This window comes from Rhinichthys klamathensis, unplaced genomic scaffold, assembly GCF_029890125.1.
Source record: "Rhinichthys klamathensis goyatoka isolate OS25496 unplaced genomic scaffold, OSU_Roscu_1.1 h1tg000313l_1, whole genome shotgun sequence".
NCBI classification, from domain to species: domain Eukaryota; kingdom Metazoa; phylum Chordata; class Actinopteri; order Cypriniformes; family Leuciscidae; genus Rhinichthys; species Rhinichthys klamathensis.
The window spans coordinates 300,122-319,745 of record NW_026606831.1 but is presented as its reverse complement, the minus strand read 5'-3'; the positions used below and the strand labels follow the sequence as shown (position 1 = coordinate 319,745).

At 41.1% G+C, this 19,624-nt stretch overlaps 25 non-coding genes across 25 annotated transcripts; all 25 read right to left on the bottom strand.

Moving 5' to 3' along the window:
- Positions 1 to 25: 25 nt before the first annotated feature.
- trnat-agu (transfer RNA threonine (anticodon AGU)) lies at positions 26 to 99 on the bottom strand. The gene has a single exon. It is a non-coding gene; the product is annotated as a tRNA-Thr (tRNA).
- Positions 100 to 611: 512 nt separating this feature from the next.
- Positions 612 to 700, bottom strand: trnar-ucu (transfer RNA arginine (anticodon UCU)). Its single transcript is given in 2 exon segments — positions 612 to 647; positions 664 to 700. It is a non-coding gene; the product is annotated as a tRNA-Arg (tRNA).
- Positions 701 to 841: 141 nt separating this feature from the next.
- On the bottom strand, positions 842 to 915 carry trnat-ugu (transfer RNA threonine (anticodon UGU)). The gene has a single exon. It is a non-coding gene; the product is annotated as a tRNA-Thr (tRNA).
- An 838-nt stretch (positions 916 to 1,753) lies between these two features.
- Positions 1,754 to 1,827, bottom strand: trnat-cgu (transfer RNA threonine (anticodon CGU)). Its single transcript has one exon. It is a non-coding gene; the product is annotated as a tRNA-Thr (tRNA).
- Positions 1,828 to 2,554: 727 nt separating this feature from the next.
- On the bottom strand, positions 2,555 to 2,628 carry trnat-agu (transfer RNA threonine (anticodon AGU)). The gene has a single exon. It is a non-coding gene; the product is annotated as a tRNA-Thr (tRNA).
- Positions 2,629 to 3,139: 511 nt separating this feature from the next.
- Positions 3,140 to 3,228, bottom strand: trnar-ucu (transfer RNA arginine (anticodon UCU)). Its single transcript is given in 2 exon segments — positions 3,140 to 3,175; positions 3,192 to 3,228. It is a non-coding gene; the product is annotated as a tRNA-Arg (tRNA).
- A 141-nt stretch (positions 3,229 to 3,369) lies between these two features.
- Positions 3,370 to 3,443, bottom strand: trnat-ugu (transfer RNA threonine (anticodon UGU)). The gene has a single exon. It is a non-coding gene; the product is annotated as a tRNA-Thr (tRNA).
- An 840-nt stretch (positions 3,444 to 4,283) lies between these two features.
- trnat-cgu (transfer RNA threonine (anticodon CGU)) lies at positions 4,284 to 4,357 on the bottom strand. The gene has a single exon. It is a non-coding gene; the product is annotated as a tRNA-Thr (tRNA).
- A 726-nt stretch (positions 4,358 to 5,083) lies between these two features.
- Positions 5,084 to 5,157, bottom strand: trnat-agu (transfer RNA threonine (anticodon AGU)). The gene has a single exon. It is a non-coding gene; the product is annotated as a tRNA-Thr (tRNA).
- A 512-nt stretch (positions 5,158 to 5,669) lies between these two features.
- Positions 5,670 to 5,758, bottom strand: trnar-ucu (transfer RNA arginine (anticodon UCU)). Its single transcript is given in 2 exon segments — positions 5,670 to 5,705; positions 5,722 to 5,758. It is a non-coding gene; the product is annotated as a tRNA-Arg (tRNA).
- A 141-nt stretch (positions 5,759 to 5,899) lies between these two features.
- trnat-ugu (transfer RNA threonine (anticodon UGU)) lies at positions 5,900 to 5,973 on the bottom strand. The gene has a single exon. It is a non-coding gene; the product is annotated as a tRNA-Thr (tRNA).
- An 841-nt stretch (positions 5,974 to 6,814) lies between these two features.
- On the bottom strand, positions 6,815 to 6,888 carry trnat-ugu (transfer RNA threonine (anticodon UGU)). The gene has a single exon. It is a non-coding gene; the product is annotated as a tRNA-Thr (tRNA).
- Positions 6,889 to 11,314: 4,426 nt separating this feature from the next.
- Positions 11,315 to 11,388, bottom strand: trnat-agu (transfer RNA threonine (anticodon AGU)). The gene has a single exon. It is a non-coding gene; the product is annotated as a tRNA-Thr (tRNA).
- A 512-nt stretch (positions 11,389 to 11,900) lies between these two features.
- Positions 11,901 to 11,989, bottom strand: trnar-ucu (transfer RNA arginine (anticodon UCU)). The gene is given in 2 exon segments: positions 11,901 to 11,936; positions 11,953 to 11,989. It is a non-coding gene; the product is annotated as a tRNA-Arg (tRNA).
- A 141-nt stretch (positions 11,990 to 12,130) lies between these two features.
- On the bottom strand, positions 12,131 to 12,204 carry trnat-ugu (transfer RNA threonine (anticodon UGU)). Its single transcript has one exon. It is a non-coding gene; the product is annotated as a tRNA-Thr (tRNA).
- An 842-nt stretch (positions 12,205 to 13,046) lies between these two features.
- Positions 13,047 to 13,120, bottom strand: trnat-cgu (transfer RNA threonine (anticodon CGU)). The gene has a single exon. It is a non-coding gene; the product is annotated as a tRNA-Thr (tRNA).
- A 726-nt stretch (positions 13,121 to 13,846) lies between these two features.
- Positions 13,847 to 13,920, bottom strand: trnat-agu (transfer RNA threonine (anticodon AGU)). The gene has a single exon. It is a non-coding gene; the product is annotated as a tRNA-Thr (tRNA).
- A 512-nt stretch (positions 13,921 to 14,432) lies between these two features.
- On the bottom strand, positions 14,433 to 14,521 carry trnar-ucu (transfer RNA arginine (anticodon UCU)). Its single transcript is given in 2 exon segments — positions 14,433 to 14,468; positions 14,485 to 14,521. It is a non-coding gene; the product is annotated as a tRNA-Arg (tRNA).
- Positions 14,522 to 14,662: 141 nt separating this feature from the next.
- On the bottom strand, positions 14,663 to 14,736 carry trnat-ugu (transfer RNA threonine (anticodon UGU)). Its single transcript has one exon. It is a non-coding gene; the product is annotated as a tRNA-Thr (tRNA).
- Positions 14,737 to 15,571: 835 nt separating this feature from the next.
- trnat-cgu (transfer RNA threonine (anticodon CGU)) lies at positions 15,572 to 15,645 on the bottom strand. The gene has a single exon. It is a non-coding gene; the product is annotated as a tRNA-Thr (tRNA).
- Positions 15,646 to 16,371: 726 nt separating this feature from the next.
- On the bottom strand, positions 16,372 to 16,446 carry trnat-agu (transfer RNA threonine (anticodon AGU)). Its single transcript has one exon. It is a non-coding gene; the product is annotated as a tRNA-Thr (tRNA).
- A 512-nt stretch (positions 16,447 to 16,958) lies between these two features.
- On the bottom strand, positions 16,959 to 17,047 carry trnar-ucu (transfer RNA arginine (anticodon UCU)). The gene is given in 2 exon segments: positions 16,959 to 16,994; positions 17,011 to 17,047. It is a non-coding gene; the product is annotated as a tRNA-Arg (tRNA).
- Positions 17,048 to 17,188: 141 nt separating this feature from the next.
- On the bottom strand, positions 17,189 to 17,262 carry trnat-ugu (transfer RNA threonine (anticodon UGU)). The gene has a single exon. It is a non-coding gene; the product is annotated as a tRNA-Thr (tRNA).
- Positions 17,263 to 18,900: 1,638 nt separating this feature from the next.
- trnat-agu (transfer RNA threonine (anticodon AGU)) lies at positions 18,901 to 18,974 on the bottom strand. Its single transcript has one exon. It is a non-coding gene; the product is annotated as a tRNA-Thr (tRNA).
- Positions 18,975 to 19,486: 512 nt separating this feature from the next.
- On the bottom strand, positions 19,487 to 19,575 carry trnar-ucu (transfer RNA arginine (anticodon UCU)). Its single transcript is given in 2 exon segments — positions 19,487 to 19,522; positions 19,539 to 19,575. It is a non-coding gene; the product is annotated as a tRNA-Arg (tRNA).
- Positions 19,576 to 19,624: the final 49 nt, after the last annotated feature.

The window sequence follows — 19,624 nt, the reverse complement described above, 5'->3', positions numbered from 1 at the left end:
CGACTACTCTTAGAAGCCACAGATTAGGCACTGCTGGGATTCGAACCCAGGATCTCCTGTTTACTAGACAGGCGCTTTGACCAACTAAGCCACAGCGCCAGGTGCTGTCCCTGATTCGATGCTTTTGTATACAAAGTCTAAAAGAGGTAGCACGTCAGGAGAATAGCTGATTACATCATGAATATGTCCCTTTGAAGTCAGAGGGTTATTTCCAAAACCTGAAAGGTGTGCAGGCTTCTGTTCAGGGACATGGGAATATCTCAAACCATTTCATTTTGGATCGAAACTCTCAGTTACGATACATCTAAACGCTGTTTCAGCTAGGAGAAATGGAAAGCATGTTTTTTTTTCTTTTGCTAGGTAGGTGGCCAACAATAGGTAGTTGCAGATTTTGGCCTGAGCCATTGGATTTCAACCCATTCTTGTTATCTCCCTTATTTAAATAGGTGACTTAAGCTAATTAGTAGAGTACTCTATGATCCGAGTTGGGTGTGTGCAATAAGCGAAATAAGCAGAGCGTGAAGGGGATGCTTCAGAAGTAGTTTGTGGATCCAAGGGTTTAAGCGTATGCTTGTCCAACACAAAGACATCTGAGCAAAAGAGGGAATGCACGACTCTGGTGGGACTCGAACCCACAACCTTTGAATACCTCCATTCACAACCTAGAAGTCCAATGCGCTATCCATTGCGCCACAGAGCCACAAAAAGCCAAGCTTTAAGACGCTATTGCATGCACATCATTTCTTAGATTTCCACTTTTTGTGCAGATACACACTGTTCAGCATCCAAAGATTTACGTATGTAAAAAGGGTAGGTGAGCGGTGCCCACATGCCACGGCACAGGCACTGCTGGGATTCGAGCCCAGAATCTCCTGTTTACAAGACAGGCGCTTTGACCAACTAAGCCACAGCGCCACTTGCTAAACCTTCTGCGATGTGTTGGAATAAAAAGTAAAAAAAAAAAAAAAAAAGAGGTTGCAGGTCAGGAATATAGCGGATTACATCATGAAAGAGGTTAGGGGATTATTTCCAAAACCCGAGATATCCGAGGGAATATCTGAAACTCTCAATACTTGTGTCTGAAATGTTTTTGGAACCTCCAGTTACAATCCATCTAAACTCTGTCTCAGCTTGGAGAAATGGAAAGTAATTTTTGCTATGCTTTCAGCTGATCTGAAAGACAAAATCCCGAAAGATTTTCATGAATTAAATATTCATATTTGTAAAGACTGTTTTGAACACACATCCAGAGGCTAGATCTCAACAATAGGAAGTAGCAGATTTTGGCCTAAGCCAGTGGTTTTCAAACCATTCTCGAAACCTCCCAGACGCTATACATTTTCGTTATCCTCCTTATTTCAAAACGGTTAATTGAGCTAATTACTAGAGTACTCTGTGATCCGAGTTGGCTGTGTCCAATAAGGGAGATGAGCAGAATGTGAGGGGTAGGCTTCTGAAGTAGTTTGTGGACCCCAGTTTTGAACATATGTCTGACTCACAGAGACATCAGAGCAAAAGAGGCCATTCACACTTCTGGTGGGACTCAAAACCACAACCAGGGAATTTCTCCATTCGCATCCTAGAAGTCCAAAGCTCCATCAATTGCACCACAGAGCCATAAAATGACCCACTTCAAGGAAGTATTGCATGCGCAGCGCTTCTTCGTTTTTCCAATTTTGTGCAGGTACACACTGTTCGGCATGCAAAGACTTTCATATGTGAAAAGTTTAAGCACTCCCATATCCTGTGGCATAGGCACTGCTGGGATTTGAACCCAGGATCTCCTGTTTACGATACAGGCGCTTTGACCAGCTAAGCCACAGCGCCAGTTACAAAAGTGCGGTGAAATTTGTCAATAAAACAAGTCTAAAAGAGGTAGCACATGAGGAAAAAAGCTGATTACGTTATGAAAGAGGTCCCTTAGAGGTAAGAGGATTGTTTCCAAAACATGATGGCCTTTCAGGCCTCAAGGGAATGTCTGAACTCATTTCATTTTGGCTCTACACTCTCAAACACTCATGCCTAAAACGTTTCCTGAGCTTTCTTCTGATATGAAAGGGCAAAATCCAGAAAGATATCCATGTATTATTCTTCATATATGTAAAGACTTTGTTTGTACAAATATCCATAGGCTTGACTTTATCAATAGGTAGTAGCAGATTTCGGCCCTAAGCCAGGGGCTTGCAAACCATTCTTGAAGCGCATCTGCACCACATATATGTTTTTATTATCTCTCTCTCATTTAAAACAGGTGAATCAAATAATTGACTGATTAGTAACGTACTCAATGATCTGACTTGTGTGTGCCCAATAAGGAAAACAAGAAAAATGTGCTGTGTCGGCTCCTGAAAAAGTTGGAAAACCCCAGGTTTAAGCAAATGTCAGTCTGGCAAAGACGTCTATGCAAAGGGACACCATTCGTGACTCAGGTGGGACCCAAAAACCAACAACCTTTATAAAGCCTTCATTTGCAACCGAGAGGTCCAGATTGTCTTTCCTGCCGAGACTTTAACATCTGAAAAGGTTGAACGACTACTCTTAGAAGCCACAGATTAGGCACTGCTGGGATTCGAACCCAGGATCTCCTGTTTACTAGACAGGCGCTTTGACCAACTAAGCCACAGCGCCAGGTGCTGTCCCTGATTCGATGCTTTTGTATACAAAGTCTAAAAGAGGTAGCACGTCAGGAGAATAGCTGATTACATCATGAATATGTCCCTTTGAAGTCAGAGGGTTATTTCCAAAACCTGAAAGGTGTGCAGGCTTCTGTTCAGGGACATGGGAATATCTCAAACCATTTCATTTTGGATCGAAACTCTCAGTTACGATACATCTAAACGCTTTTTCAGCTAGGAGAAATGGAAAGCATGTCTTTTTTCTTTTGCTAGTTAGGTGGCCAACAATAGGTAGTTGCAGATTTTGGCCTGAGCCATTGGATTTCAACCCATTCTTGTTATCTCCCTTATTTAAATAGGTGACTTAAGCTAATTAGTAGAGTATTCTATGATCCGAGTTGGGTGTGTGCAATAAGCGAAATAAGCAGAGCGGGAAGGGGATGCTTCAGAAGTAGTTTGTGGATCCAAGGGTTTAAGCGTATGCTTGTCCAACACAAAGACATCTGAGCAAAAGAGGGTATGCACGACTCTGGTGGGACTCGAACCCACAACCTTTGAATACCTCCATTCACAACTTAGAAGTACAATGCGCTATCCATTGCGCCACAGAGCCACAAAAAGCCAAGCTTTAAGACGCTATTGCATGCACATCACTTCTTAGATTTCCACTTTTTGTGCAGATACACACTGTTCAGCATCCAAAGATTTACGTATGTAAAAAGGGTAGGTAAGCGGTGCCCACATCCCAAGGCACAGGCACTGCTGGGATTCAAACCCAGAATCTCCTGTTTACAAGACAGGCGCTTTGACCAACTAAGCCACAGTGCCACTTGCTAAACCTTCTGCGATGTGTTGGAATAAAAAGTAAAAAAACAAAAACAAAAAAAGAGGTTGCAGGTCAGGAAAATAGCGGATTACATCATGAAAGAGGTTAGGGGATTATTTCCAAAACCCGAGATATCCGGGGGAATATCTGAAACTCTCAATACTTGTGTCTGAAATGTTTTTGGAACCTCCAGTTACAATCCATCTAAACTCTGTCTCAGCTTGGAGAAATGGAAAGCAATTTTTGCTATGCTTTCAGCTGATCTGAAAGACAAAATCCCGAAAGATTTTCATGAATTAAATATTCATATTTGTAAAGACTGTTTTGAACACACATCCAGAGGCTAGATCTCAACAATAGGAAGTAGCAGATTTTGGCCTAAGCCAGTGGTTTTCAAACCATTCTCGAAACCTCCCAGACGCTATACATTTTCGTTATCCTCCTTATTTCAAAACGGTGAATTGAGCTAATTACTAAGTACTCTGTGATCCGAGTTGGCTGTGTCCAATAAGGGAGATGAGCAGAATGTGAGGGGTAGGCTTCTGAAGTAGTTTGTGGACCCCAGTTTTGAACATATGTCTGACTCACAGAGACATCAGAGCAAAAGAAGCCATTCACACTTCTGGTGGGACTCAAAACCACAACCAGGGAATTTCTCCATTCGCATCCTAGAAGTCCAAAGCTCCATCAATTGCACCACAGAGCCATAAAATGACCCACTTCAAGGAAGTATTGCATGCGCAGCGCTTCTTCGTTTTTCCAATTTTGTGCAGGTACACACTGTTCGGCATGCAAAGACTTTCATATGTGAAAAGTTTAAGCACTCCCATATCCTGTGGCATAGGCACTGCTGGGATTTGAACCCAGGTTCTCCTGTTTACGAGACAGGCGCTTTGACCAGCTAAGCCACAGCGCCAGTTACAAAAGTGCGGTGAAATTTGTCAGTAAAACAAGTCTAAAAGAGGTAGCACATGAGGAAAAAAGCTGATTACGTTATGAAAGAGGTCCCTTAGAGGTAAGAGGATTGTTTCCAAAACATGATGGCCTTTCAGGCCTCAAGGGAATGTCTGAACTCATTTCATTTTGGCTCTACACTCTCAACACTCATGCCTAAAATGTTTCCTGTGCTTTCTTCTGATATGAAAGGGCAAAATCCAGAAAGATATCCATGTATTATTCTTCATATATGTAAAGACTTTGTTTGTACAAATATCCATAGGCTTGACTTTATCAATAGGTAGTAGCAGATTTCGGCCCTAAGCCAGGGGCTTGCAAACCATTCTTGAAGCGCATCTACACCACATATATGTTTTTATTATCTCTCTCTCATTTAAAACAGGTGAATCAAATAATTGACTGATTAGTAACGTACTCAATGATCTGACTTGTGTGTGCCCAATAAGGAAAACAAGAAAAATGTGCTGTGTCGGCTCCTGAAAAAGTTGGAAAACCCCAGGTTTAAGCAAATGTCAGTCTGGCAAAGACGTCTATGCAAAGGGACACCATTCGTGACTCAGGTGGGACCCAAAAACCAACAACCTTTATAAAGCCTTCATTTGCAACCGAGAGGTCCAGATTGTCTTTCCTGCCGAGACTTTAACATCTGAAAAGGTTGAACGACTACTCTTAGAAGCCACAGATTAGGCACTGCTGGGATTCGAACCCAGGATCTCCTGTTTACTAGACAGGCACTTTGACCAACTAAGCCACAGTGCCAGGTGCTGTCCCTGATTCGATGCTTTTGTATACAAAGTCTAAAAGAGGTAGCACGTCAGGAGAATAGCTGATTACATCATGAATATGTCCCTTTGAAGTTAGAGGGTTATTTCCAAAACCTGAAAGGTGTGCAGGCTTCTGTTCAGGGACATGGGAATATCTCAAACCATTTCATTTTGGATCGAAACTCTCAGTTACGATACATCTAAACGCTGTTTCAGCTAGGAGAAATGGAAAGCATGTTTTTTTTTCTTTTGCTAGGTAGGTGGCCAACAATAGGTAGTTGCAGATTTTGGCCTGAGCCATTGGATTTCAACCCATTCTTGTTATCTCCCTTATTTAAATAGGTGACTTAAGCTAATTAGTAGAGTACTCTATGATCCGAGTTGGGTGTGTGCAATAAGCGAAATAAGCAGAGCGTGAAGGGGATGCTTCAGAAGTAGTTTGTGGATCCAAGGGTTTAAGCGTATGCTTGTCCAACACAAAGACATCTAAGCAAAAGAGGGTATGCACGACTCTGGTGGGACTCGAACCCACAACCTTTGAATACCTCCATTCACAACCTAGAAGTCCAATGCGCTATCCATTGCGCCACAGAGCCACAAAAAGCCAAGCTTTAAGATGCTATTGCATGCACATCACTTTTTAGATTTCCACTTTTTGTGCAGATACACACTGTTCAGCATCCAAAGATTTACGTATGTAAAAAGGGTAGGTGAGCGGTTCCCACATCCCACGGCACAGGAACTGCTGGGATTCGAACCCAGAATCTCCTGTTTACAAGACAGGCGCTTTGACCAACTAAGCCACAGCGCCACTTGCTAAACCTTCTGCGATGTGTTGGAATAAAAAGTAAAAAAACAAAAACAAAAAAAGAGGTTGCAGGTCAGGAAAATAGCGGATTACATCATGAAAGAGGTTAGGGGATTATTTCCAAAACCCGAGATATCCGGGGGAATATCTGAAACTCTCAATACTTGTGTCTGAAATGTTTTTGGAACCTCCAGTTACAATCCATCTAAACTCTGTCTCAGCTTGGAGAAATGGAAAGCAATTTTTGCTATGCTTTCAGCTGATCTGAAAGACAAAATCCCGAAAGATTTTCATGAATTAATTATTCATATTTGTAAAGACTGTTTTGAACACACATCCAGAGGCTAGATCTCAACAATAGGAAGCAGCAGATTTTGGCCTAAGCCAGTGGTTTTCAAAGCATTCTCGAAACCTCCCAGACGCTATACATTTTCGTTATCCTCCTTATTTCAAAACGGTGAATTGAGCTAATTACTAGAGTACTCTGTGATCCGAGTTGGCTGTGTCCAATAAGAGAGGTGAGCAGAATGTGAGGGGTAGGCTTCTGAAGTAGTTTGTGGACCCCAGTTTTGAACATATGTCTGACACACAGAGACATCAGAGCAAAAGAGGCCATTCACACTTCTGGTGGGACTCAAAACCACAACCAGGGAATTTCTCCATTCGCATCGTAGAAGTCCAAAGCTCCATCAATTGCACCACAGAGCCATAAATTGACCCACTTCAAGGAAGTATTGCCTGCGCAGCGCTTCTTCGTTTTTCCAATTTTGTGCAGGTACACACTGTTCGGCATGCAAAGACTTTCATATGTGAAAAGTTTAAGCACTCCCACATCCTGTGGCATAGGCACTGCTGGGATTTGAACACAGGATCTCCTGTTTACAAGACAGGCGTTTTGACCAGCTAAGCCACAGCGCCAGTTACAAAAGTGGGTCCCACTTTATATTAAGTGGCCCTAATACCTGTGTACTTACATGGTTACTAGATATGTACTTAGTATGTAACTACAGTGTAAATACACATTGGTACATAGTATTTACAACTGTAATATTTGTGTAACTACACATATGTAACAACCCACGGAAAGGTATGTGTAAGTACAAAAGTGTAACAGGACATTGGTAACAACACTTTTTCCACTACAGTAAGTACACATGTGTAACAGGCATTATGTAACTACATTTTGTAACAACAATATGTATTCACACAAGTTGTTCCACTTCCACACGCAGTCTTCCATACTGTAGTTACTAGTTAAGAACACACTGAAACCATGATGATTCCTATGTGTATACCATGTATTTACTATATGACCGGCAGGACTTATGTTGAATTACAGCTAAAGTTTTCCCTTGTGGTACCAGTGTACAGGTAAGTCCTCAGGAACTCTGCACTTGATATAATGTGTTAAACTGTCATAACTTACATGTATTATGCAAAACCCAAACCTCTGTGCAACTGTACTAACAGTGTACTAACATGGTAACTCCTCAGGAACTGTCCACTTAATATAAAGTGTAAAATGGTCATAACTTACTGTGTATTATGCAAAACCCAAACCTCTGTGCAACTGTATTAACAGTGTACTTACATGGTAACTCCTCAGGAACTGTCCACTTAATATAAAGTGTAAAATGGTCATAACTTACTGTGTATTATGCAAAACCCAAACCTCTGTGCAACTGTACTAACAGTGTACTAACATGGTAACTCCTCAGGAACTGTCCACTTAATATAAAGTGTAAAATGGTCATAACTTACTGTGTATTATGCAAAACCCAACCCTGTGCAACTGTACTAACAGTGTACTAACATGGTAACTCCTCAGGAACTGTCCACTTAATATAAAGTGTAAAATGGTCATAACTTACTGTGTATTATGCAAAACCCAAACCTCTGTGCAACTGTACTAACAGTGTACTAACATGGTAACTCCTCAGGAACTGTCCACTTAATATAAAGTGTAAAATGGTCATAACTTACTGTGTATTATGCAAAACCCAAACCTCTGTGCAACTGTACTAACAGTGTACTAACATGGTAACTCCTCAGGAACTCTGCACTTGATATAATGTGTTAAACTGTCATAACTTACATGTATTATGCAAAACCCAAACCTCTGTGCAACTGTACTAACAGTGTACTAACATGGTAACTCCTCAGGAACTGTCCACTTAATATAAAGTGTAAAATGGTCATAACTTACTGTGTATTATGCAAAACCCAAACCTCTGTGCAACTGTATTAACAGTGTACTTACATGGTAACTCCTCAGGAACTGTCCACTTAATATAAAGTGTAAAATGGTCATAACTTACTGTGTATTATGCAAAACCCAAACCTCTGTGCAACTGTACTAACAGTGTACTAACATGGTAACTCCTCAGGAACTGTCCACTTAATATAAAGTGTAAAATGGTCATAACTTACTGTGTATTATGCAAAACCCAACCCTGTGCAACTGTACTAACAGTGTACTAACATGGTAACTCCTCAGGAACTGTCCACTTAATATAAAGTGTAAAACGGTCATAACAGAGACCATCTCAGCAAACCCAAACCTCTCATAGTTTTATTAACAATAGCATTAAAATATATTTTGAGCCACTAATCCTACTCATACCCCTAAACCTACCCATAACCATTCCTTAAAACTACGTAGGCTACACTTATGAAGAAAATAAAAACATAACAGACAGACAAGTAACGTTATACATTTCACAATAATTTGTTTATTGCGAAAATGTCAAAACCGGTACCAAAAGTCGTTCACATGATGATGCGTTGCAGCCGCAGTCCTCTCTGGCAGTATTATAATAGTTGTGTATGAGGTACAGATCAGAATATAAATGATTAATCCATGAAAATGTTAATCCGGTTTCGGTTCGCTCTGTGAAGGCGCGCGCGCTTCTCCATTTCAAATGTACAACACCGACTGAAACACGGCATGTCGCAATCTGTGACGAAGCAGGCGAGAGCCAATGAGCGTTTGATATCACGGCCGTAAAACATGTCGTAAAGCTTCTTGAAGGCGCATTTTTTGAATTTGAATTCATCACCACTCACCAGCGCGCCTGAGCGCGGGATTTGACGTTGGCGGTCGCTGCTGAGAAATGGAGATGAAGATCATAAAGGGCTGAATTTGGATCTGTTTCTTGCAAACAACGTATGGATTCTAAAGATTTGGATTACATCAGGCTAATACAATTGATGTTTTTTTTTGTGAATTTATGTTGTGTTTTATTGGAGAAAACGCTTTTTGTGTCTCACGGTAAATGAACTAAATACTACAAAATGGTTAAACGATTAAACAAGGTATTTTTAAGGTTTTAAAGTGTAGGCTATTCTTGTTTATTGTTTACAGAACACTGTAATTTACTGTAAAGGCAAATAGGTCACCACAATGTCAAATCAAAAAATCTAAATTAAAGAATAAATCTTTAAAAGTGCTAACTTATGCCGTAATATCCCAGAATCTATCAAAGCATAACTATCACATTTATATTTCAGAGTTTACTATCAACTACGTAACCTTGTGTTTTGCATTTACTGTGGTACACAACAATGACCCTAACAATTACACTTTATATTAAGTGGACAGTTCCTGAGGAGTTACCATGTTAGTACACTGTTAATGCAGTGTTGCACAGAGGTTTGGGTTTTGCATAATACACAGTAAGTTATGACCATTTTACACTTTATATTAAGTGGACAGTTCCTGAGGAGTTACCATGTTAGTACACTGTTAATACAGTTGCACAGAGGTTTGGGTTTTGCATAATACACAGTAAGTTATGACCATTTTACACTTTATATTAAGTGGACAGTTCCTGAGGAGTTACCATGTTAGTACACTGTTAGTACAGTTGCACAGAGGTTTGGGTTTTGCATAATACACAGTAAGTTATGACCATTTTACACTTTATATTAAGTGGACAGTTCCTGAGGAGTTACCATGTAAGTACACTGTTAGTACAGTTGCACAGAGGTTTGGGTTTTGCATAATACACAGTAAGTTATGACCATTTAACACTTTATATTAAGTGGACAGTTCCTGAGGAGTTACCATGTTAGTACACTGTTAGTACAGTTGCACAGAGGTTTGGGTTTTGCATAATACATGTAAGTTATGACAGTTTAACACATTGTATCAAGTGCAGAGTTCCTGAGGAGTTACCATGTATGTACACTGGTACCACAAGGGAAAACTTTAGCTGTAATTCAACATAAGCCCTGCCGGTCATTTAGTAAATACATGGTATACACATAGGAATCATCATGGTTTCAGTGTGTTCTTAACTGGTAACTACAGTATGGAAGACTGCGTGTGGAAGTGGAACAACTTGTGTGAATACATATTGTTGTTACAAAATGTAGTTACATAATGCCTGTTACACATGTGTACTTACTGTAGTGGAAAAAGTGTTGTTACCAATGTCCTGTTACACTTTTGTACTTACACATACCTTTCCGTGGGTTGTTACATATGTGTAGTTACACAAATATTACAGTTGTAAATACTATGTACCAATGTGTATTTACACTGTAGTTACATACTAAGTACATATCTAGTAACCATGTAAGTACACAGGTATTAGGGCCACTTAATATAAAGTGGGACCCAAAAGTGTGGTGAAATTTGTCGGTAAAACAAGTCTAAAAGAGGTAGCACATGAGGAAAAAAGCTGATTACGTTATGAAAGAGGTCCCTTAGTGGTAAGAGGATTGTTTCCAAAACATGATGGCCTTTCAGGCCTCAAGGGAATGTCTGAACTCATTTCATTTTGGCTCTACACTCTCAAACACTCATGCCTAAAATGTTTCCTGAGCTTTCTTCTGATATGAAAGGGCAAAATACAGAAAGATATCCATGTATTATTCTTCATATATGTAAAGACTTTGTTTGTACAAATATCCATAGGCTTGACTTTATCAATAGGTAGTAGCAGATTTCGGCCCTAAGCCAGGGGCTTGCAAACCATTCTTGAAGCGCATCTGCACCACATATATGTTTTTATTATCTCTCTCTCATTTAAAACAGGTGAATCAAATAATTGACTGATTAGTAACGTACTCAATGATCTGACTTGTGTGTGCCCAATAAGGAAAACAAGAAAAATGTGCTGTGTCGGCTCCTGAAAAAGTTGGAAAACCCCAGGTTTAAGCAAATGTCAGTCTGGCAAAGACGTCTATGCAAAGGGACACCATTCGTGACTCAGGTGGGACCCAAAAACCAACAACCTTTATAAAGCCTTCATTTGCAACCGAGAGGTCCAGATTGTCTTTCCTGCCGAGACTTTAACATCTGAAAAGGTTGAACGACTACTCTTAGAAGCCACAGACTAGGCACTGCTGGGATTCGAACCCAGGATCTCCTGTTTACTAGACAGGCGCTTTGACCAACTAAGACACAGCGCCAGGTGCTGTCCCTGATTCGATGCTTTTGTATACAAAGTCTAAAAGAGGTAGCACGTCAGGAGAATAGCTGATTACATCATGAATAGGTCCCTTTGAAGTTAGAGGGTTATTTCCAAAACCTGAAAGGTGTGCAGGCTTCTGTTCAGGGACATGGGAATATCTCAAACCATTTCATTTTGGATCGAAACTCTCAGTTACGATACATCTAAACGCTGTTTCAGCTAGGAGAAATGGAAAGCATGTTTTTTTTTCTTTTGCTAGGTAGGTGGCCAACAATAGGTAGTTGCAGATTTTGGCCTGAGCCATTGGATTTCAACCCATTCTTGTTATCTCCCTTATTTAAATAGGTGACTTAAGCTAATTAGTAGAGTACTCTATGATCCGAGTTGGGTGTGTGCAATAAGCGAAATAAGCAGAGCGTGAAGGGGATGCTTCAGAAGTAGTTTGTGGATCCAAGGGTTTAAGCGTATGCTTGTCCAACACAAAGACATCTGAGCAAAAGAGGGAATGCACGACTCTGATGGGACTCGAACCCACAACCTTTGAATACCTCCATTCACAACCTAGAAGTCCAATGCGCTATCCATTGCGCCACAGAGCCACAAAAAGCCAAGCTTTAAGACGCTATTGCATGCACATCACTTCTTAGATTTCCACTTTTTGTGCAGATACACACTGTTCAGCATCCAAAGATTTACGTATGTAAAAAGGGTAGGTGAGCGGTGCCCACATGCCACGGCACAGGCACTGCTGGGATTCGAGCCCAGAATCTCCTGTTTACAAGACAGGCGCTTTGACCAACTAAGCCACAGCGCCACTTGCTAAACCTTCTGCGATGTGTTGGAATAAAAAGTAAAAAAAAAAAAAAAAAAAAAAGAGGTTGCAGGTCAGGAAAATAGCGGATTACATCATGAAAGAGGTTAGGGGATTATTTCCAAAACCCGAGATATCCGAGAGAATATCTGAAACTCTCAATACTTGTGTCTGAAATGTTTTTGGAACCTCCGGTTACAATCCATCTAAACTCTGTCTCAGCTTGGAGAAATGGAAAGCAATTTTTGCTATGCTTTCAGCTGATCTGAAAGACAAAATCCCGAAAGATTTTCATGAATTAAATATTCATATTTGTAAAGACTGTTTTGAACACACATCCAGAAGCTAGATCTCAACAATAGGAAGTAGCAGATTTTGGCCTAAGCCAGTGGTTTTCAAACCATTCTCGAAACCTCCCAGACGCTATACATTTTCGTTATCCTCCTTATTTCAAAACGGTGAATTGAGCTAATTACTAGAGTACTCTGTGATCCGAGTTGGCTGTGTCCAATAAGGGAGATGAGCAGAATGTGAGGGGTAGGCTTCTGAAGTAGTTTGTGGACCCCAGTTTTGAACATATGTCTGACACACAGAGACATCAGAGCAAAAGAGGCCATTCACACTTCTGGTGGGACTCAAAACCACAACCAGGGAATTTCTCCATTCGCATCGTAGAAGTCCAAAGCTCCATCAATTGCACCACAGAGCCATAAAATGACCCACTTCAAGGAAGTATTGCATGCGCAGCGCTTCTTCGTTTTTCCAATTTTGTGCAGGTACACACTGTTCGGCATGCAAAGACTTTCATATGTGAAAAGTTTAAGCACTCCCATATCCTGTGGCATAGGCACTGCTGGGATTTGAACCCAGGATCTCCTGTTTACGAGACAGGCGTTTTGACCAGCTAAGCCACAGCGGCAGTTGCAAAAGTGTGGTGAAATTTGTCAGTAAAACAAGTCTAAAAGAGGTAGCACATGAGGAAAAAAGCTGATTACGTTATGAAAGAGGTCCCTTAGAGGTAAGAGGATTGTTTCCAAAACATGATGGCCTTTCAGGCCTCAAGGGAATGTCTGAACTCATTTCATTTTGGCTCTACACTCTCAACACTCATGCCTAAAATGTTTCCTGAGCTTTCTTCTGATATGAAAGGGCAAAATCCAGAAAGATATCCATGTATTATTCTTCATATATGTAAAGACTTTGTTTGTACAAATATCCATAGGCTTGACTTTATCAATAGGTAGTAGCAGATTTCGGCCCTAAGCCAGGGGCTTGCAAACCATTCTTGAAGCGCATCTGCACCACATATATGTTTTTATTATCTCTCTCTCATTTAAAACAGGTGAATCAAATAATTGACTGATTAGTAACGTACTCAATGATCTGACTTGTGTGTGCCCAATAAGGAAAACAAGAAAAATGTGCTGTGTCGGTTTCTGAAAAAGTTGGAAAACCCCAGGTTTAAGCAAATGTCAGTCTGGCAAAGACGTCTATGCAAAGGGACACTATTCGTGACTCAGGTGGGACCCAAAAACCAACAACCTTTATAAAGCCTTCATTTGCAACCGAGAGGTCCAGATTGTCTTTCCTGCCGAGACTTTAACATCTGAAAAGGTTGAACGACTACTCTTAGAAGCCACAGATTAGGCACTGCTGGGATTCGAACCCAGGATCTCCTGTTTACTAGACAGGCGCTTTGACCAACTAAGCCACAGCGCCAGGTGCTGTCCCTGATTCGATGCTTTTGTATACAAAGTCTAAAAGAGGTAGCACGTCAGGAGAATAGCTGATTACATCATGAATATGTCCCTTTGAAGTTAGAGGGTTATTTCCAAAACCTGAAAGGTGTGCAGGCTTCTGTTCAGGGACATGGGAATATCTCAAACCATTTCATTTTGGATCGAAACTCTCAGTTACGATACATCTAAACGCTGTTTCAGATAGGAGAAATGGAACGCATGTTTTTTTTTCTTTTGCTAGGTAGGTGGCCAACAATAGGTAATTCCAGATTTTGGCCTGAGCCATTGGATTTCAACCCATTCTTGTTATCTCCCTTATTGAAATAGGTGACTTAAGCTAATTAGTAGAGTACTCTATGATCCGAGTTGGGTGTGTGCAATAAGCGAAATAAGCAGAGCGTGAAGGGGATGCTTCAGAAGTAGTTTGTGGATCCAAGGGTTTAAGCGTATGCTTGTCCAACACAAAGACATCTGAGCGAAAGAGGGAATGCACAACTCTGGTGGGACTCGAACCCACAACCTTTGAATATCTCCATTCACAACCTAGAAGTCCAATGCGCTATCCATTGCGCCACAGAGCCACAAAGAGCCAAGCTTTAAGACGCTATTGCATGCACATCACTTCTTAGATTTCCACTTTTTGTGCAGATACACACTGTTCAGCATCCAAAGATTTACGTATGTAAAAAGGGTAGGTGAGCGGTGCCCGCATGCCACGGCACAGGCACTGCTGGTTTTCGAACCCAGAATCTCCTGTTTACAAGACAGGCGCTTTGACCAACTATGCCACAGCGCCACTTGCTAAACCTTCTGCGATGTGTTGGAATAAAAAAAAAAAAAAAAAAAAAAGAGGTTGCAGGTCAGGAAAATAGCGGATTACATCATGAAAGAGGTTAGGGGATTATTTCCAAAACCCGAGATATCCGAGGGAATATCTGAAACTCTCAATACTTGTGTCTGAAATGTTTTTGGAACCTCCAGTTACAATCCATCTAAACTCTGTCTCAGCTTGGAGAAATGGAAAGCAATTTTTGCTATGCTTTCAGCTGATCTGAAAGACAAAATCCCGAAAGATTTTCATGAATTAAATATTCATATTTGTAAAGACTGTTTTGAACACACATCCAGAGGCTAGATCTCAACAATAGGAAGTAGCAGATTTTGGCCTAAGCCAGTGGTTTTCAAACCATTCTCGAAACCTCCCAGACGCTATACATTTTCGTTATCCTCCTTATTTCAAAACGGTGAATTGAGCTAATTACTAGAGTACTCTGTGATCCGAGTTGGCTGTGTCCAATAAGGGAGATGAGCAGAATGTGAGGGGTAGGCTTCTGAAGTAGTTTGTGGACCCCAGTTTTGAACATATGTCTGACACACAGAGACATCAGAGCAAAAGAGGCCATTCACACTTCTGGTGGGACTCAAAACCACAACCAGGGAATTTCTCCATTCGCATCGTAGAAGTCCAAAGCTCCATCAATTGCACCACAGAGCCATAAAATGACCCACTTCAAGGAAGTATTGCATGCGCAGCGCTTCTTCGTTTTTCCAATTTTGTGCAGGTACACACTGTTCGGCATGCAAAGACTTTCATATGTGAAAAGTTTAAGCACTCCCATATCCTGTGGCATAGGCACTGCTGGGATTTGAACCCAGGATCTCCTGTTTACGAGACAGGCGTTTTGACCAGCTAAGCCACAGCGGCAGTTGCAAAAGTGTGGTGAAATTTGTCAGTAAAACAAGTCTAAAAGAGGTAGCACATGAGGAAAAAAGCTGATTACGTTATGAAAGAGGTCCCTTAGAGGTAAGAGGATTGTTTCCAAAACATGATGGCCTTTCAGGCCTCAAGGGAATGTCTGAACTCATTTCATTTTGGCTCTACACTCTCAACACTCATGCCTAAAATGTTTCCTGAGCTTTCTTCTGATATGAAAGGGCAAAATCCAGAAAGATATCCATGTATTATTCTTCATATATGTAAAGACTTTGTTTGGACAAATATCCATAGGCTTGACTTTATCAATAGGTAGTAGCAGATTTCGACCCTAAGCCAGGGGCTTGCAAACCATTCTTGAAGCGCATCTGCACCACATATATGTTTTTATTATCTCTCTCTCATTTAAAACAGGTGAATCAAATAATTGACTGATTAGTAACGTACTCAATGATCTGACTTGTGTGTGCCCAATAAGGAAAACAAAAAAAATGTGCTGTGTCGGCTCCTGAAAAAGTTGGAAAACCCCAGGTTTAAGCAAATGTCAGTCTGGCAAAGACGTCTATGCAAAGGGACACCATTCGTGACTCAGGTGGGACCCAAAAACCAACAACCTTTATAAAGCCTTCATTTGCAACCGAGAGGTCCAGATTGTCTTTCCTGCCGAGACTTTAACATCTGAAAAGGTTGAACGACTACTCTTAGAAGCCACAGATTAGGCACTGCTGGAATTTCGAACCCAGGATCTCCTGTTTACTAGACAGGCGCTTTGACCAACTAAGCCACAGCGCCAGGTGCTGTCCCTGATTCGATGCTTTTGTATACAAAGTCTAAAAGAGGTAGCACGTCAGGAGAATAGCTGATTACATCATGAATATGTCCCTTTGAAGTTAGAGGGTTATTTCCAAAACCTGAAAGGTGTGCAGGCTTCTGTTCAGGGACATGGGAATATCTCAAACCATTTCATTTTGGATCGAAACTCTCAGTTACGATACATCTAAACGCTGTTTCAGCTAGGAGAAATGGAACGCATGTTTTTTTTTCTTTTGCTAGGTAGGTGGCCAACAATAGGTAATTCCAGATTTTGGCCTGAGCCATTGGATTTCAACCCATTCTTGTTATCTCCCTTATTTAAATAGGTGACTTAAGCTAATTAGTAGAGTACTCTATGATCTGAGTTGGGTGTGTGCAATAAGCGAAATAAGCAGAGCGTGAAGGGGATGCTTCAGAAGTAGTTTGTGGATCCAAGGGTTTAAGCGTATGCTTGTCCAACACAAAGACATCTGAGCAAAAGAGGGTATGCACGACTCTGGTGGGACTCGAACCCACAACCTTTGAATACCTTCATTCACAACCTAGAAGTCCAATGTGCTATCCATTGCGCCACAGAGCCACAAAGAGCCAAGCTTTAAGACGCTATTGCATGCACATCACTTCTTAGATTTCCACTTTTTGTGCAGATACACACTGTTCAGCATCCAAAGATTTACGTATGTAAAAAGGGTAGGTGAGCAGTGCCCGCATGCCACGGCACAGGCACTGCTGGTTTTCGAACCCAGAATCTCCTGTTTACAAGACAGGCGCTTTGACCAACTATGCCACAGCGCCACTTGCTAAACCTTCTGCGATGTGTTGGAATAAAAAGTAAAAAAAAAAAAAAAAAAGAGGTTGCAGGTCAGGAAAATAGCGGATTACATCATGAAAGAGGTTAGGGGATTATTTCCAAAACCCGAGATATCCGAGGGAATATCTGAAACTCTCAATACTTGTGTCTGAAATGTTTTTGGAACCTCCAGTTACAATCCATCTAAACTCTGTCTCAGCTTGGAGAAATGGAAAGCAATTTTTGCTATGCTTTCAGCTGATCTGAAAGACAAAATCCCGAAAGATTTTCATGAATTAAATATTCATATTTGTAAAGACTGTTTTGAACACACATCCAGAGGCTAGATCTCAACAATAGGAAGTAGCAGATTTTGGCCTAAGCCAGTGGTTTTCAAACCATTCTCGAAACCTCCCAGACGCTATACATTTTCGTTATCCTCCTTATTTCAAAACGGTGAATTGAGCTAATTACTAGAGTACTCTGTGATCCGAGTTGGCTGTGTCCAATAAGGGAGATGAGCAGAATGTGAGGGGTAGGCTTCTGAAGTAGTTTGTGGACCCCAGTTTTGAACATATGTCTGACACACAGAGACATCAGAGCAAAAGAGGCCATTCACACTTCTGGTGGGACTCAAAACCACAACCAGGGAATTTCTCCATTCGCATCGTAGTAGTCCAAAGCTCCATCAATTGCACCACAGAGCCATAAAATGACCCACTTCAAGGAAGTATTGCATGCGCAGCGCTTCTTCGTTTTTCCAATTTTGTGCAGGTACACACTGTTCGGCATGCAAAGACTTTCATATGTGAAAAGTTTAAGCACTCCCATATCCTGTGGCATAGGCACTGCTGGGATTTGAACCCAGGATCTCCTGTTTAGGAGACAGGCGTTTTGACCAGCTAAGACACAGCTGCAGTTGCAAAAGTGTGGTGAAATTTGTCAGTAAAACAAGTCTAAAAGAGGTAGCACATGAGGAAAAAAGCTGATTACGTTATGAAAGAGGTCCCTTAGAGGTAAGAGGATTGTTTCCAAAACATGATGGCCTTTCAGGCCTCAAGGGAATGTCTGAACTCATTTCATTTTGGCTCTACACTCTCAACACTCATGCCTAAAATGTTTCCTGAGCTTTCTTCTGATATGAAAGGGCAAAATCCAGAAAGATATCCATGTATTATTCTTCATATATGTAAAGACTTTGTTTGTACAAATATCCATAGGCTTGACTTTATCAATAGGTAGTAGCAGATTTCGGCCCTAAGCCAGGGGCTTGCAAACCATTCTTGAAGCGCATCTGCACCACATATATGTTTTTATTATCTCTCTCTCATTTAAAACAGGTGAATCAAATAATTGACTGATTAGTAACGTACTCAATGATCTGACTTGTGTGTGCCCAATAAGGAAAACAAGAAAAATGTGCTGTGTCGGCTCCTGAAAAAGTTGGAAAACCCCAGGTTTAAGCAAATGTCAGTCTGGCAAAGACGTCTATGCAAAGGGACACCATTCGTGACTCAGGTGGGACCCAAAAACCAACAACCTTTATAAAGCCTTCATTTGCAACCGAGAGGTCCAGATTGTCTTTCCTGCCGAGACTTTAACATCTGAAAAGGTTGAACGACTACTCTTAGAAGCCACAGATTAGGCACTGCTGGGATTCGAACCCAGGATCTCCTGTTTACTAGACAGGCGCTTTGACCAACTAAGCCACAGCGCCAGGTGCTGTCCTTGATTCGATGCTTTTGTATACAAAGTCTAAAAGAGGTAGCACGTCAGGAGAATAGCTGATTACATCATGAATATGTCCCTTTGAAGTTAGAGGGTTATTTCCAAAACCTGAAAGGTGTGCAGGCTTCTGTTCAGGGACATGGGAATATCTCAAACCATTTCATTTTGGATCGAAACTCTCAGTTACGATACATCTAAACGCTGTTTCAGCTAGGAGAAATGGAAAGCATGTTTTTTTTTCTTTTGCTAGGTAGGTGGCCAACAATAGGTAGTTGCAGATTTTGGCCTGAGCCATTGGATTTCAACCCATTCTTGTTATCTCCCTTATTTAAATAGGTGACTTAAGCTAATTAGTAGAGTACTCTATGATCCGAGTTGGGTGTGTGCAATAAGCGAAACAAGCAGAGCGTGAAGGGGATGCTTCAGAAGTAGTTTGTGGATCCAAGGGTTTAAGCGTATGCTTGTCCAACACAAAGACATCTGAGCAAAAGAGGGTATGCACGACTCTGGTGGGACTCGAACCCACAACCTTTGAATATCCCCATTCACAACCTAGAAGTCCAAAGCGCTATCCATTGCGCCACAGAGCCACAAAAGGCCAAGCTTTAAGACGCTATTGCATGCACATCACTTCTTAGA